Source organism: Dreissena polymorpha, chromosome 1 (genome assembly GCF_020536995.1).
Source record: "Dreissena polymorpha isolate Duluth1 chromosome 1, UMN_Dpol_1.0, whole genome shotgun sequence".
In the NCBI taxonomy this organism is placed as follows: Eukaryota; Metazoa; Mollusca; class Bivalvia; order Myida; family Dreissenidae; genus Dreissena; species Dreissena polymorpha.
Window position 1 is genome coordinate 91,008,457 of NC_068355.1, and position 18,466 is coordinate 91,026,922.

The 18,466-nt window shown below is 35.2% G+C and overlaps 2 long non-coding RNA genes across 4 annotated transcripts; one reads left to right on the forward strand and one right to left on the reverse strand.

The window, feature by feature from the left end:
- Positions 1 to 216: 216 nt before the first annotated feature.
- Positions 217 to 16,775, reverse strand: LOC127840545 (uncharacterized). 3 transcript variants are annotated; one of them, XR_008030535.1, is made up of 4 exons: positions 16,631 to 16,775; positions 15,942 to 16,053; positions 2,418 to 2,498; positions 217 to 867 (listed from the first exon to the last, which is right to left on the reverse strand). It is a non-coding gene; the product is annotated as an uncharacterized LOC127840545 (long non-coding RNA). The 3 variants fall into 3 exon arrangements; XR_008030536.1 differs by lacking the exon at positions 2,418 to 2,498 and adding an exon at positions 13,195 to 13,275; XR_008030534.1 differs by lacking the exons at positions 217 to 867; positions 2,418 to 2,498 and adding exons at positions 10,991 to 11,641; positions 13,195 to 13,275.
- On the forward strand, positions 6,536 to 9,804 carry LOC127840559 (uncharacterized). The gene is made up of 2 exons (XR_008030537.1): positions 6,536 to 7,121; positions 8,770 to 9,804. It is a non-coding gene; the product is annotated as an uncharacterized LOC127840559 (long non-coding RNA).
- Positions 16,776 to 18,466: the final 1,691 nt, after the last annotated feature.

The window sequence follows — 18,466 nt, forward strand, 5'->3', positions numbered from 1 at the left end:
AATGCAATTGTTTCTGAGAAGTATTTTTCTCTAGAAGGTGGCAAAACTCCTAAGCAATTCCTTTTTGGGCTAATGGTAGGGCTTATGCGTGTAACACCCATTGACAAATTATTAAATATACATTGAAAGGTCATTGTTCACAAAACAGATCATGATATAACATGATGCAGCATTTTGTACTATATCAAATTAAATGTTGCTGAAAACAGTAGAATATTCAAATTATGGACATTTTATTCTGTTAATAATGCTATCTTTCTAACATTACAAATCAATAAAGCATGCTTAACAATAGCAGAACTCTTTTGACTTTTAATTATCTTTTCCAGTCTTTAAATCTTTACAAAATTCATTGTCCCACTAACACCATCTTAAAAACAGGTTATGGCTTCCAATTGTTAATCAACTATAAAGCATGAACAAAGGCACAAATATCGCAGTATCTTTTGCAAATGATACAAATGTCCATGGCCTCGATACTGAACAAAAAGCAAGATTTCTTGTCAGGCGGTAAGCTGAATCCTTGAGAACATTCGAAAAATGTCCATTTAATGCGCCACTGGGCCGTTCCTATTTAAATGGGCATCATGCACAGAACTTGGCCATCCAGGTCATATGTCCAAACATTTCAAGTAACTGTCACAGACTGCTTGAAGAACTAAACTGCTGATAAACAAGGACCTATGCTCAGATGTTGAAGCAGGACATGCACTGTGGGTTCCATCAACAGTCCAATCATTCTACATCATTCAGGAAATTCATAGGCAATGATCTTCAGCTCATGACGAGATTCTGGAAATCTGAAGTACTGCTCCATCATTGCTGACAAGACTCTACATGTTGAAATGACTGTGTAATGTTGAGTCCCTGAAATACAAAAGTAAAATTCATGCTAGAGTTTAGCCATATTAATTATGCTTGATTGCATTGAAAGCTTTATGCTTATTAAGACATTCTAGAGTCCGTTTTCTGGGAGTAATCAGTACTTTGTATATATGAAGATAAAGAGACCGCTAATAAACAGGGTTGAACCCAAAATGTTCCCATCACTAGGTGAACACCATATCCACTACGCCAGCCTGACAAAGTAAATGAAGTGAAGCTTCTAAGTTATGTCTCATTTGATTGTTAACAAGAGCACGCCCTGCAGGTTCAGACCTCTCATCTATTTTTTTTAAAGTTGAAGGGACCTATCTCAATACTTCAATCACAAAGGAGGGAGAGGTGGGGTGGAGAAGGGTGTATAGTGTGGTGGTGTGGTCATTTATTACACTATCTTCCAAAAATGAAAAAATGATAAAAATAAATATTTGTGTTTTTTAGCCATGTTTAAAAAAAATGGGCAGGGGGTATAGTGTGAGGGTGTGGTCATTTATTAGATGATCTTTCAAAATGAAAAAAAAGTACTTTTTTCTTTTTTTTGGGGGGGGCGTGGGGGATGGTTTGGGTGGAGTCTATTGTGGTATGTCAGATAAGAGTTGCTTTGTAACGCTTGTAAAGAAGTTATGGAAATTTTAGCAAAATTTAATAATTTCACCTTGAGAGTCATGGTCATTCAAAGGTCAAGGTAAAATTCAACTTGCCAGCTACAGTAACTTATGATAGCATGACAGTATTTGAAGTTTGAAAGCAATAGCCTTGATACTTGAGAAGTAAAGTAGATCAAAACACAAAATTTAACCATATATTCAAAGTTACTAAGTAAGAAAAGGACCATAATTCTGTCAAAATGACAACCAGAGTTATTCAACTTGTCCTGTACTGTCCCCTTATGATAATTTGCGAGTGTTCCCAGTATGAAAGCAATATCTATGATACTTTAGGAGTAAAGTGGACGAAAACACAAAACTTAACAAAATTTTCAATTTTCTAAGAATAAAAAGGGCACATAATACTTTCAAAATGCCAGTCAGAGTTACATAACTTTGTCTGCACAGTCCCTTTATGATAGTAAGTGTTGCAAGTATGAAAGCAATAGCTTTGATACTGTAGGAATAAAGTGGACCTAAACACAAAACTTAACCAAATTTTCAATTTTCTAAGTATAAGAAGGGCACATAATTCTGTCAAAATGCACGCCAGAGTTATCTAACTTTGCCTGCCCAGTCCCCTCATGGTAGTAAGTAAATAAGTTTTATACTTGATACTTTATGAGAAAAGTGGACCTAAACACAAAACTTAACCGGACGCCGACGCAGACGCCGACGCCAAGATGATGACAATATCTCTTTTTTTTTCAAAAAAAAAAGATGAGCTTATAAATAAAATGTAACATATTGCAAACTTGATTACACGATTTTTCATAAATACTCTTTCAGCTTTTTATTTATATATGAAGGCTAGGGTCACTTTCTGCGAGCCTTACAAAAAAACTAACTATATTTGCAATTGTCAAGACTCCTTCACATACAATTTACCTTTGCTTATTCCAATATCCTTTTGCCAACCAACATTGTGCGGTCACGTACCATACATGGTTCCACAGTTGTACAGAATTCCTACAAAATAAATGAAGTATACATTTACAATTCAAATTTCTTTTCAAAGAATGTGTAGGTAACTAAATTCCGTATACATTACTTTAATGTCATAAAATAAATTTCAAACAAGGGCTGTTTGTAAAACATGCATGCCGCCCATATGGATTGTCAATTGCTGTGGCAGCCATTGTGTGAATACGTTTTTTGGCACTGTGACCTTGACCTTTGACCTAGTGACCTGAAAGTCAATAGGGGTCATCTGCGAGTCATTATCTATGTACCTATGAAGTTTCATGATCCTAGGCATAAGTTCTTGAGTTATCATCCGGAAACCATTTTACTATTTTGGGTCACCGTGACCTTGACCTTCGACTTAGTGACCTCAAAATCAATAGGGGTCATCTGCGAGTCATGATCAATGTACCTATGAAGTTTCATGATCCTAGGCATAAGCGTTCTTGAGTTATCATCGGGAAACCATTTTACTATTTAGGGTCACTGTGACCTTGACCTTGTGACCTGAAAATCAATAGGGGTCATCTTCGAGTCATGATCAATGTACCTATGAAGTTTCATGATCCTAGGCAAAATCGTTCTTGGGTTATCATCCGGAAACCATCTGGTGGACAGACATATGGACATTCGGACCGACATGTGCAAAACAATAATCCTGCTCTTCTTCGGAGGGGGGCATAAATATTTAACAGATGTATTTAACAAAAATTAACTTGATTCATCAAATTAATCAGTATCGAATAATAGACCAGTTTCACAATATGAACACCGATACTATTTATAGATATCAATCATATCACCTGACGCGTTGAATTGCAGAACAAGGCTGAACGTGGAACTGCATTTTCTTTTGCTATGCAAATTGCGTTGAATATCAAGATTATAATGCGCACTTGACACTGGTTACAATTAAGTCAAACATATGAATACAGACAACCATCACATGTCATGCTGTGTTAAGTAAAAAAATTGATAAGTAATTCAAATATAAAAATTATAACACCTAAATAATGATTCAAGGACATAAGTTATGTACTATTAGTGTATATTAATGAATAATATTTAATCTTTATATATAACAATAGATGTGTTCATCAGAAACACAATGCCCACTACTGCGCCGCTTTTAATTCTACATATATTTTTTTAACCTTTGACCTTGAAGGACGACCTTGACCTTGAACTTCCACCACTCAAAATGTGCAGCTTCATGAGATACACATGCATGCCAAATATCAAGTTGCTATCTTCAATGTTGCAAAAGTAATGGCCAACGTTAATTTTTTTTCGGACAGACGGACAGACTGACATCCTGACTGACTGACGGACAGTTCAACTGCTATATGCCACCCTTCCAGGGGCATACAATTTCCAGTTACCCATAAGCATCAGAGTAAATGTGGTCTGAAGACTAAACATCGATTATTGCACAAATCGAAGTCATAAATTAGCAGTATACAATACTAAGTATTGTAAGACTACAATTTTCAAAGGTAGGATGTGTACAATTTCATGAATTATAGAACGTGTAAGAGTTGAATCAAGCATCAGACAAAGTCCTATCAAATAGAAGAAAATGACACAAATGTTTAGCATTGAATTTTTGAAATATTAAAAATATATAGGTATAAAGCACTTTATAATTATGATAAAACTGGCTAATATGTATACAGTATTTAGTTTCTGACAATCTTTTTGGACAGATGACTTTCAATGTTGACAATATCTTTTATGTTCAGTAAAAGCAACAATTGAGTATTTGGCGTTAAATTATTCCAAGAAACAGCTACGCAATGCTACAACCATGAGACGCCATGGTCACATGGAGGTGTCATTAATTGTGTTAAATGACCAGATGACCAGATATCTACAAAATGTGGTTTATGACATCACGTTGTTATTTAGTATTTGTCTGCACAGTATCTGATCATAAAGAGGTTATGGGTTTGTGCTGAATACAGGGGAATTTAAACGCAAGATCTATCAATAAATAAAATAATTGATTAATCGCCCAAATAATGGGAAAACAAAGAGTGTCAGATAATCCAATAAGTTTAAGACTGTCAATTTACACACACTAAGAATTGAAAGCCATACTTGGAGTGTCAGAGTTTGTGCAAAAAAAAAGAATACAAACAAGAATACAAACAAGTACTTTAATCAAGAAAATGTATTTCATATATTGGCACTTAAAATGGAAAGTATATATTAAGTAATTAATGGCTATATCTGATGAAGTCAACTTGTGTTGGCAATATCATTAAGTAGATCTAGCTGAATGATCGAAAGCAGAGCGATATTGCGATGCACTATTAGAAATCTCTACACGTTCAGCCTCATTCTGGAATTCTGCAATCATTTGACTACCTGCTATATTGGCTTATTGTGAAAAGGGTCTATTCACTTATAAATACTTTAAAGAAGTAGATTTTCCATCACTCTACAGCTGTTGGGCTTTCTTAAAGGTATTTGGGAGTAAAATAAATCTACTCCAAGTTTTTATCACAAAAAACTTCCAACAAGTGGAGAATTAGCCGCATTTAGTGGATGATTTAGAAACATGATTAATTTAAATTAGATCTACATGTAATAGCTATTGAAAAGTTAAGTTATCCAGTTATTCTTGCTGCAATGTGGATAAGAATAATACAAACCAATAGCTGACAAACCTGATATCAGTGATATGTTGACCTTTGAAGTCGAAATTGAGACCTGAAATCTGTCTGTATAGAGAGGCACAATTTGTTTGGCATATCTTCAACCATTACTGGCAACACACACCTACAAAATTTATATATAAATTATATTAAAACATAAATTTATTAATAATTTTATTTATTAATTTATGACGAAATGTTTAAATCTAGGTCAGCTATAACGAAACTAAAAACGGATTAAAAACAATACCTTATTTTAATTAATAGGTTGAAAACAAAAATAAATGTATTAATATATTGACGTTCAACTGAATACAAGACACAAGTACATTACATTACAATAAGTTATTATTTCAGTCGCATTCGGAGAAAACTGGGCTTAGTGCATGTGCGTAAAGTGTCATCCCAGATTAGCGTAAGCCTGTGCAGTCCGCACAGGCTAATCAGGGACGACACTTTCCGCATAAACTTCTTTTTCGGTAAGGAGGGACTTCCTTGAAATTAAAAATACCATAAAAGCGGAAAGTATAATCCCTGATTAGCATGTGCGGACTGCACAGGCTAATCTGCGATGACACTTTACGCACATGCATTAAGCCCAGTTTTCTCAGAACGCGGCTCATTTAATTAACAATTGTCAACATTAAGCATATTATCGGATAGTTTTACACAATATTAAAAAAGTACAAATACAAACCTGGTAATACATATAAATGATCGTATGCAATACAGTTATTGATCCCAATCTGATCTATTTCCGAATTATCTGCGAATCCATCGAGTAGAAACAATAACCATGCAATTCGCTCCGCCATCTTGAAACGTTATACTTACTGAACGCACTGATTGTGTTGCATTTGTTACAAAGTATCTGATTGGTTATTTCTAAGTATCGGATCCAATCAAATTTTTCGGGTAACTAGGGATTCTAACACCTAACAACCCGAGATTTGTACAGTAATTCAATGCTTAATTTTCGCGGACGATATTTGTGTTCCGCGCTTTTTGGATCTGGTATTTACTGGATTTTCTCTCTTTAATAGACTTCTTAAAATAGCATTCTACAATCTCCGCGCGATTTTAAACACTACTATTTGTACAGAGTAGATAAATAACGTTCCGCGCGATTAATTGAGCCCGCTTTTTCTACAGGGTTGAAAAATAATTGCTCCGACGGAAAATATATGAAAGTTCCGCGCTTTTTAGATTTCGATTTGTATGTAGTGTTTTATGGCCATGCTGGCATTGGTTTTTCGCGGAAAGTGAAAGTTCCGCGAAAAATGACAATCCCGATATTTGCTATATAAGTTTATGTTTTTTAGCGGGGGTCCCCTTTGGCTTTCCATAGTATGGAAAGCCAAAGGGGACCCCCGCTAAAATACATATACTTATATAGTAAATATCGGGATTTTCATTTTTCGCGGAACTTTCACTTTCCGCGAAAAACCAAGGCCAGCATAGCCATAAAATACTACATACAAATCGAAATCTAAAAAGCGCGAAACTTTCATATATTTTCCGTCGGAACAATTCTCTTTCAACCCTGGAGAGAATGCGGGCTCAAATAATCGCGCGGAACCTAAATATTATCTACTCTGTACAAAAAGTAGTGTATAAAATCGCGCGGACCTTATCCACAAAGCGCGGAACACAAATATCTTCCGCGAAAATTAAGCATTGAATTACTGTACAAATCTCGGGTTGCTATGTAAATTGCGGGTTGCTAATGAAAAATCGCGCGGAAGATTCATTACTCCGCGCGATTTTCAATAGCATTGAATTACTGCACGAAATTCGGGTTGCTATGTGGTTACGCGATAAAATTTGATTGGTTCCGACACCTAGAAAGAACCTATCAAAACTCGCGTCTTATCCAGCATTCATGCAGTCATCATGATGACTGTTTCACATTAACACAAAAAATTTTAAGGGCGAAAGCGTGATCAATTTTGATGACATTAGCAATGAGGTTAGTATTTAACATACATGAATTTTAATGCAATTAAAACAGCTCAAGAGTATCGAGTGTTGTTTTCACGGTTTGTCTATATGCAAACGTCTCTGATTAAACATAAACACCCGCAAAAACACGTCATAATCATATGTCGGCAAATAATGAAATATATCTAGTGTTTGTGTGTAAGAAACATCTTCCCTTATGCTCAGTTAGTAGAGAGCCAAGTTATTGTTATGGCAGTCGTATGCTCTAGTCCAGCGCCGTATACATCTTCAATTAAAAAGAAAAAGAACAAGGCTTTACAGGCAATTCATCCCAAAGGCAACTCGTACCTTGGTCAACTCGTACCCATTTTTAGCTCGGCGTTTTCGGAGAAAACCCGAGGTATTGTCATAGCCAGCTCGTCGTCCGCCGTAGGCGTCGTGCTAAAACCTTAGCATTGGCTCTAAAATCAAAGTGCTCCACCTACAACTTTGAAATTTCATATGTAGATGCACCTTGATGAGTTCTACACGCCACACCCATTTTTGGATCACTAGGTCAAAGTCACTGTGACCTCTAATATAAAACTTTAACATAGGCTCTAAAATCAAAGTGCTTCCACCTACAACTTTGAAACTTCATATGTAGATGCACCTTGATGAGTTCTACACGCCACACCCATTTTTGGGTCATTAGGTCAAAGGTCAAGGTCACTGTGACCTCTACTATAAAACTTTAACATTGGCTCTAAAATAAAGTGCTTCCACCTACAACTTTGAAACTTCATATGTAGATGCATGTTGATTTGTTCTACACGCCACACCCATTTTGGGGTCACTAGGTCAAGGTCATTGTGACCTCTAAAAAAATAAATCTGACAAGCACCTGTAGCAGAGCGTGGCATCCGTTATGCGGTGCTCTTGTTGTCAACTCGTTCTTCATTCAAACTATTCAACTTGTTTCATTTGTCTTATTTTGTCACAATTGTAAAATTCTTGAAAGACATCAACCACAAGTGTCAATTTTCATCAACACTTTCGCTGCTTATACATATCTGCAGCAGACAACTTGCGTGAGCAATGCTTAGATAATTTAAGTTGAAACATCAAGAGGAAAATAAAAATTGTTTGAGTAGGTACAAGTTGACTAAAAAACAGGTACGAGTTGACCACAATGGGTAGGTGTTTACCACGGAACAATTTGACCGGCATGCAGAACAAGATTATTGATTATTATATTTAACTGTCACACAAATCTGAAAGATAACACAATGTATTACAAACACAATGACTGTCAAGACATTCTAAACTCTTACAGTTAACATATAACAGGTGCACACATCTGATTTACTGACCAAATTAAATAACTCAAGATTCACACCAGATACGACACAGTTTCAAAACTCGACATTTTGTCTGCATGCCACGCCAATTTAGTCCAAAAAATTTGATTTAACCAGTGAATTCTGAGCTATATATCTTAAAGCAGAATGCACATTATGTCTAAAAAGTGTTTTTCGGCTAATTTCTGGTATGAACTATCTTCACACATAGCATCTGGTAAACCTTCAGATAGCAATAGCAGAATGCTAATAATGAGTATAATGTTCTGTATTGTGGAAGAAATACATGTAGTAAAATAATATGATAGTATGAAACATGGTTTTTGTATTTTATAGCTGTAGCAGTGTTCCCAACTTGAACATCATCTTCTGTGTACATATCTGAGGCAGAGCCAGCTTGCCCATCTGACCTCTGTTGTGGACAACCGAGTAAGAGCCAGCTTGCATGTCATCTGTTGTGGACATCCGTGTTAGAGCCAGCTTGCACGTCCTCTATTGTGGACATCAGTGTTAGTGCTAGCTTTCATGTCATCTGTTGTGAACATCCGTGTTAGAGCCAGCTTGCACGTCATCTCTTTTGGACATCAGTGTTAGAGCCAGCTTACACATCCTCTGTTGTGGACATCCGTGTAAGTGCTAGCTTGCACGTAATCTGTTGTGGACATCTGTGTTAGAGCCAGCTTGCACGTCATATGTTTAGGACATCAGTCAGAGATAGCTTGCATGTTATATACTTGTGGACATTAGTCAGAGCCAGCAAGGACAATCTCTGTTGTGGATATCTGTCTTAGAGCTTGCACGTCATCGGTTGTTCACATCCTTGTAATAACCAGCTTGCACATCAACTGATGTGGAAATCTGAGTCAGAGCCAGCTTGCACATCATCCGTTGTGGACATCTCTTTATGATTCTACTCTTTGCTTAGATTGACACTGTGACTTTAGTGTAATATGTTACAACCTTAAGCTATTCCTATTGTTGAATAAAAATATTGTGTCATTAAAATATATTTTGTTGGATAATTTGTATGTTGAGTTGTATTGTTTGGTCATTGCAAAGTATCAAGTTATTTTAAGACAAGAAAAAGCTCATCTTTCATCATGTATTTATATTAAAATTCTTGAATGTTAGTGAAGGTACAGTTCATATAATTAAAAGCAATTTTAATATGATTGCTTGTGTTTTATTGCACAGTGAATACCATCTTGTCTTTATGCTGACATATAGAACGGAAAAATAGTAAACTGTCGTTTTTATATGCAATGGGATTGTATATGAAGACTTGCATGTTCAGATGAAAAAATTGCCATAATTTTTCTCTTTATATTTTATTCCTGCTAAATGGTTGATGCAATAAAGTTAAGTCTTTAATGACTTGTGTTTCTTGTAATATTATTTGTAAGCAAATTTGGCTGTAGTATTAGATGCATGCTGTACAAGATACTGTAGATCAACATTATATTGTATGAGTATGAATAGATAATTCAAGGTGCACAGCCATTAATTTTGCCCTCCACCATCTCCGATTTTGGTTAGACAGTTGCAAGTTACTTGCATTAGTATGAAGTCTTAAAATAACTTAAGTATAATTGCTGTTGTGTTATTATTAACCTTTTCCTGCTCTGAGGAAATTTTAAATTTTCTACATGCAAACATCATAAAACCAGAACAGCCTGCAAGTAACTCACAATCTGTTCAGGTTTTATGCTGTTTGCTGCTCATCAGTATCCATGGGTTGGAAACAAAGCCTTTAAAACTTTAATATAGTAAGAAAGGTCTTAAATTAAATTTATTCTCGAATGTGTCTTAGTGCGTTTTTGAGTGGTACAGGGTTAAATGTCTCATTTTGTTTTTGATTATCTTTGGTTTGTTGCACATATATGAGCCTTGCTCTGTGAAATAGGGGTTTTATGCATGTGCGTTTAGTATCCTCCCTGATTAGCCTGTGCGGTCTGCCCAGGCTAATCTGGAGTGCACATGCATTAAACCCCTTTTTCACAGAGCGAGGCTCATATGTATTAGACAGTGCATTCAAATAATACAATTTAAATCTGAATATTTTATTTAGTTGCAATACTCAAAGACCTATCAATATTGATAGGTCTTTGCAATACTTTAAAGCTTACTATGTTTGCAGTTTTAGTGAAAACACAAACTTTTAATCAAAGAAGCATATAATGTGTATTACTCATTTAATCAACTTCCACTTTATTCCATACACGTGTTCGACTCTGTGACATTATGTTCTGTCAAAGCTTTTTATTGCAAATTTATTAAACATAAATTGGTAACCTTGGGTATCCAAAAGGAATCCAAATTTTACTAGCCATAGACTTTCCAAAATGCAATTGTTTCTGAGAAGTATTTTTCTCTAGAAGGTGGCAAAACTCCTAAGCAATTCCTTTTTGGGCTAATGGTAGGGCTTATGCGTGTAACACCCATTGACAAATTATTAAATATACATTGAAAGGTCATTGTTCACAAAACAGATCATGATATAACATGATGCAGCATTTTGTACTATATCAAATTAAATGTTGCTGAAAACAGTAGAATATTCAAATTATGGACATTTTATTCTGTTAATAATGCTATCTTTCTAACATTACAAATCAATAAAGCATGCTTAACAATAGCAGAACTCTTTTGACTTTTAATTATCTTTTCCAGTCTTTAAATCTTTACAAAATTCATTGTCCCACTAACACCATCTTAAAAACAGGTTATGGCTTCCAATTGTTAATCAACTATAAAGCATGAACAAAGGCACAAATATCGCAGTATCTTTTGCAAATGATACAAATGTCCATGGCCTCGATACTGAACAAAAAGCAAGATTTCTTGTCAGGCGGTAAGCTGAATCCTTGAGAACATTCGAAAAATGTCCATTTAATGCGCCACTGGGCCGTTCCTATTTAAATGGGCATCATGCACAGAACTTGGCCATCCAGGTCATATGTCCAAACATTTCAAGTAACTGTCACAGACTGCTTGAAGAACTAAACTGCTGATAAACAAGGACCTATGCTCAGATGTTGAAGCAGGACATGCACTGTGGGTTCCATCAACAGTCCAATCATTCTACATCATTCAGGAAATTCATAGGCAATGATCTTCAGCTCATGACGAGATTCTGGAAATCTGAAGTACTGCTCCATCATTGCTGACAAGACTCTACATGTTGAAATGACTGTGTAATGTTGAGTCCCTGAAATACAAAAGTAAAATTCATGCTAGAGTTTAGCCATATTAATTATGCTTGATTGCATTGAAAGCTTTATGCTTATTAAGACATTCTAGAGTCCGTTTTCTGGGAGTAATCAGTACTTTGTATATATGAAGATAAAGAGACCGCTAATAAACAGGGTTGAACCCAAAATGTTCCCATCACTAGGTGAACACCATATCCACTACGCCAGCCTGACAAAGTAAATGAAGTGAAGCTTCTAAGTTATGTCTCATTTGATTGTTAACAAGAGCACGCCCTGCAGGTTCAGACCTCTCATCTATTTTTTTTAAAGTTGAAGGGACCTATCTCAATACTTCAATCACAAAGGAGGGAGAGGTGGGGTGGAGAAGGGTGTATAGTGTGGTGGTGTGGTCATTTATTACACTATCTTCCAAAAATGAAAAAATGATAAAAATAAATATTTGTGTTTTTTAGCCATGTTTAAAAAAAATGGGCAGGGGGTATAGTGTGAGGGTGTGGTCATTTATTAGATGATCTTTCAAAATGAAAAAAAAAGTACTTTTTTCTTTTTTTTGGGGGGGGGCGTGGGGGATGGTTTGGGTGGAGTCTATTGTGGTATGTCAGATAAGAGTTGCTTTGTAACGCTTGTAAAGAAGTTATGGAAATTTTAGCAAAATTTAATAATTTCACCTTGAGAGTCATGGTCATTCAAAGGTCAAGGTAAAATTCAACTTGCCAGCTACAGTAACTTATGATAGCATGACAGTATTTGAAGTTTGAAAGCAATAGCCTTGATACTTGAGAAGTAAAGTAGATCAAAACACAAAATTTAACCATATATTCAAAGTTACTAAGTAAGAAAAGGACCATAATTCTGTCAAAATGACAACCAGAGTTATTCAACTTGTCCTGTACTGTCCCCTTATGATAATTTGCGAGTGTTCCCAGTATGAAAGCAATATCTATGATACTTTAGGAGTAAAGTGGACGAAAACACAAAACTTAACAAAATTTTCAATTTTCTAAGAATAAAAAGGGCACATAATACTTTCAAAATGCCAGTCAGAGTTACATAACTTTGTCTGCACAGTCCCTTTATGATAGTAAGTGTTGCAAGTATGAAAGCAATAGCTTTGATACTGTAGGAATAAAGTGGACCTAAACACAAAACTTAACCAAATTTTCAATTTTCTAAGTATAAGAAGGGCACATAATTCTGTCAAAATGCACTGCCAGAGTTATCTAACTTTGCCTGCCCAGTCCCCTCATGGTAGTAAGTAAATAAGTTTTATACTTGATACTTTATGAGAAAAGTGGACCTAAACACAAAACTTAACCGGACGCCGACGCAGACGCCGACGCCAAGATGATGACAATATCTCTTTTTTTTTCAAAAAAAAAAGATGAGCTTATAAATAAAATGTAACATATTGCAAACTTGATTACACGATTTTTCATAAATACTCTTTCAGCTTTTTATTTATATATGAAGGCTAGGGTCACTTTCTGCGAGCCTTACAAAAAAACTAACTATATTTGCAATTGTCAAGACTCCTTCACATACAATTTACCTTTGCTTATTCCAATATCCTTTTGCCAACCAACATTGTGCGGTCACGTACCATACATGGTTCCACAGTTGTACAGAATTCCTACAAAATAAATGAAGTATACATTTACAATTCAAATTTCTTTTCAAAGAATGTGTAGGTAACTAAATTCCCTATACATTACTTTAATGTCATAAAATAAATTTCAAACAAGGGCTGTTTGTAAAACATGCATGCCGCCCATATGGATTGTCAATTGCTGTGGCAGCCATTGTGTGAATACGTTTTTTGGCACTGTGACCTTGACCTTTGACCTAGTGACCTGAAAGTCAATAGGGGTCATCTGCGAGTCATTATCTATGTACCTATAAAGTTTCATGATCCTAGGCATAAGTTCTTGAGTTATCATCCGGAAACCATTTTACTATTTTGGGTCACCGTGACCTTGACCTTCGACTTAGTGACCTCAAAATCAATAGGGGTCATCTGCGAGTCATGATCAATGTACCTATGAAGTTTCATGATCCTAGGCATAAGCGTTCTTGAGTTATCATCGGGAAACCATTTTACTATTTAGGGTCACTGTGACCTTGACCTTGTGACCTGAAAATCAATAGGGGTCATCTTCGAGTCATGATCAATGTACCTATGAAGTTTCATGATCCTAGGCAAAATCGTTCTTGGGTTATCATCCGGAAACCATCTGGTGGACAGACATATGGACATTCGGACCGACATGTGCAAAACAATAATCCTGCTCTTCTTCGGAGGGGGGCATAAATATTTAACAGATGTATTTAACAAAAATTAACTTGATTCATCAAATTAATCAGTATCGAATAATAGACCAGTTTCACAATATGAACACCGATACTATTTATAGATATCAATCATATCACCTGACGCGTTGAATTGCAGAACAAGGCTGAACGTGGAACTGCATTTTCTTTTGCTATGCAAATTGCGTTGAATATCAAGATTATAATGCGCACTTGACACTGGTTACAATTAAGTCAAACATATGAATACAGACAACCATCACATGTCATGCTGTGTTAAGTAAAAAAATTGATAAGTAATTCAAATATAAAAATTATAACACCTAAATAATGATTCAAGGACATAAGTTATGTACTATTAGTGTATATTAATGAATTATATTTAATCTTTATATATAACAATAGATGTGTTCATCAGAAACACAATGCCCACTACTGCGCCGCTTTTAATTCTACATATATTTTTTTAACCTTTGACCTTGAAGGACGACCTTGACCTTGAACTTCCACCACTCAAAATGTGCAGCTTCATGAGATACACATGCATGCCAAATATCAAGTTGCTATCTTCAATGTTGCAAAAGTAATGGCCAACGTTAATTTTTTTTCGGACAGACGGACAGACTGACATCCTGACTGACTGACGGACAGTTCAACTGCTATATGCCACCCTTCCAGGGGCATACAATTTCCAGTTACCCATAAGCATCAGAGTAAATGTGGTCTGAAGACTAAACATCGATTATTGCACAAATCGAAGTCATAAATTAGCAGTATACAATACTAAGTATTGTAAGACTACAATTTTCAAAGGTAGGATGTGTACAATTTCATGAATTATAGAACGTGTAAGAGTTGAATCAAGCATCAGACAAAGTCCTATCAAATAGAAGAAAATGACACAAATGTTTAGCATTAAATTTTTGAAATATTAAAAATATATAGGTATAAAGCACTTTATAATTATGATAAAACTGGCTAATATGTATACAGTATTTAGTTTCTGACAATCTTTTTGGACAGATGACTTTCAATGTTGACAATATCTTTTATGTTCAGTAAAAGCAACAATTGAGTATTTGGCGTTAAATTATTCCAAGAAACAGCTACGCAATGCTACAACCATGAGACGCCATGGTCACATGGAGGTGTCATTAATTGTGTTAAATGACCAGATGACCAGATATCTACAAAATGTGGTTTATGACATCACGTTGTTATTTAGTATTTGTCTGCACAGTATCTGATCATAAAGAGGTTATGGGTTTGTGCTGAATACAGGGGAATTTAAACGCAAGATCTATCAATAAATAAAATAATTGATTAATCGCCCAAATAATGGAAAAACAAAGAGTGTCAGATAATCCAATAAGTTTAAGACTGTCAATTTACACACACTAAGAATTGAAAGCCATACTTGGAGTGTCAGAGTTTGTGCAAAAAAAAAGAATACAAACAAGAATACAAACAAGTACTTTAATCAAGAAAATGTATTTCATATATTGGCACTTAAAATGGAAAGTATATATTAAGTAATTAATGGCTATATCTGATGAAGTCAACTTGTGTTGGCAATATCATTAAGTAGATCTAGCTGAATGATCGAAAGCAGAGCGATATTGCGATGCACTATTAGAAATCTCTACACGTTCAGCCTCATTCTGGAATTCTGCAATCATTTGACTACCTGCTATATTGGCTTATTGTGAAAAGGGTCTATTCACTTATAAATACTTTAAAGAAGTAGATTTTCCATCACTCTACAGCTGTTGGGCTTTCTTAAAGGTATTTGGGAGTAAAATAAATCTACTCCAAGTTTTTATCACAAAAAACTTCCAACAAGTGGAGAATTAGCCGCATTTAGTGGATGATTTAGAAACATGATTAATTTAAATTAGATCTACATGTAATAGCTATTGAAAAGTTAAGTTATCCAGTTATTCTTGCTGCAATGTGGATAAGAATAATACAAACCAATAGCTGACAAACCTGATATCAGTGATATGTTGACCTTTGAAGTCGAAATTGAGACCTGAAATCTGTCTGTATAGAGAGGCACAATTTGTTTGGCATATCTTCAACCATTACTGGCAACACACACCTACAAAATTTATATATAAATTATATTAAAACATAAATTTATTAATAATTTTATTTATTAATTTATGACGAAATGTTTAAATCTAGGTCAGCTATAACGAAACTAAAAACGGATTAAAAACAATACCTTATTTTAATTAATAGGTTGAAAACAAAAATAAATGTATTAATATATTGACGTTCAACTAAACGAATACAAGACACAAGTACATTACATTACAATAAGTTATTATTTCAGTCGCATTCGGAGAAAACTGGGCTTAGTGCATGTGCGTAAAGTGTCATCCCAGATTAGCGTAAGCCTGTGCAGTCCGCACAGGCTAATCAGGGACGACACTTTCCGCATAAACTTCATTTTCGGTAAGGAGGGACTTCCTTGAAATTAAAAATACCATAAAAGCGGAAAGTATAATCCCTGATTAGCATGTGCGGACTGCACAGGCTAATCTGCGATGACACTTTACGCACATGCATTAAGCCCAGTTTTCTCAGAACGCGGCTCATTTAATTAACAATTGTCAACATTATGCATATTATCGGATAGTTTTACACAATATTAAAAAAGTACAAATACAAACCTGGTAATACATGTAAATGATCGTATGCAATACAGTTATTGATCCCAATCTGATCTATTTCCGAATTATCTGCGAATCCATCGAGTAGAAACAATAACCATGCAATTCGCTCCGCCATCTTGAAACAACGCACTGATTGTGTTGCATTTGTTACAAAGTATCTGATTGGTTATTTCTAAGTATCGGATCCAATCAAATTTTTCGGGTAACTAGGGATTCTAACACCTAACAACCCGAGATTTGTACAGTAATTCAATGCTTAATTTTCGCGGACGATATTTGTGTTCCGCGCTTTTTGGATCTGATATTTACTGGATTTTCTCTCTTTAATAGACTTCTTAAAATAGCATTCTACAATCTCCGCGCGATTTTAAACACTACTATTTGTACAGAGTAGATAAATAACGTTCCGCGCGATTAATTGAGCCCGCTTTTTCTACAGGGTTGAAAAATAATTGCTCCGACGGAAAATATATGAAAGTTCCGCGCTTTTTAGATTTCGATTTGTATGTAGTGTTTTATGGCCATGCTGGCATTGGTTTTTCGCGGAAAGTGAAAGTTCCGCGAAAAATGACAATCCCGATATTTGCTATATAAGTTTATGTTTTTTAGCGGGGGTCCCCTTTGGCTTTCCATAAGATTTGTATGTAGTATTTTATGGCTGGCCTTGGTTTTTCGCGGAAAGTGAAAGTTCCGCGAAAAATGAAAATCCCGACATTTACTATATAAATATATGTATTTTAGCGGGGGTCCCCTTTGGCTTTCCATAGTTTCTGCCATAAACATATCGTCATAAATATCATTTTCACCACAAGCAGACGTAGAAAATACATATATGAGATTACGATGATCCTATATCAATGATCACAATGGTCAAAATGATACCGAGTATTATGATGCTAATGGTGACCATTACAAGACAGATTATATTGAAAATTAAATTAAAAAAAATATCGAATGCACTTTGGTATTTAACACCGAAGTATGAATGGCATTGTGATGAGAAAATACATGAAATGTGATTACCTCGGACATTAAATGTATCAATTGACCTAATTTTCTCTAATTATCATTAGTATTACCACAGTAACATAAAGATGTAACGTGAATTTCAGTTGTACAAGCAGGAGAGAAATCTCTTGTAATAGCATATGGCAAAAAACCAATTGCAGATAAGTGAGGTCGAATGTAGATCTAAACAATGTTATTAATAATTCCTTCGTAGTCGTGCTCCAGCAGCTGGAGTTTCACTTCTTTATATTGATGATTGGCAAACTTCATATAAATTCATAAAGTGCTGTGTGACTCTTAAATTTTTAGCCAGTGTGACTATGGCTTTAAGTACGACAAGCACTGATGGAGATCACATTAAACGCATCAGGGTTTATCTTACATTACAAAAGAAATTATTCGAAGCGTGAGTTTTCCGCAACACAAACGTCCAACACGACTGTATGACTGGGAAATACTACATGAATGAAGTATAGTGTTTGTTATTTTTTCAATAAAGGACATGCCTATTAAAGAAATACAATATATCGCTTAACATTAGCATGCTTAGTTTACAAAGACTTCCAATAGTTATGACTTAGGGCTTTTGATGAACATCACGTAATACCGTGAAGGCGGATTGTAAGCGCATGCATCAACCACGTTTCACTGCCCGATATCCCTAATACTAGAATGTCTGCCACAGCCAGTGCCGACATGTACTTCGAGGTGGTAGTCAAACGTCGCTTTCCTACATTTATAAATATAATTAATGTACACATGCAATTAAAATTAGGAATCAAATGTGCAGATAGACGTAGAATCATTAAAGTGGCTGAGGTATTG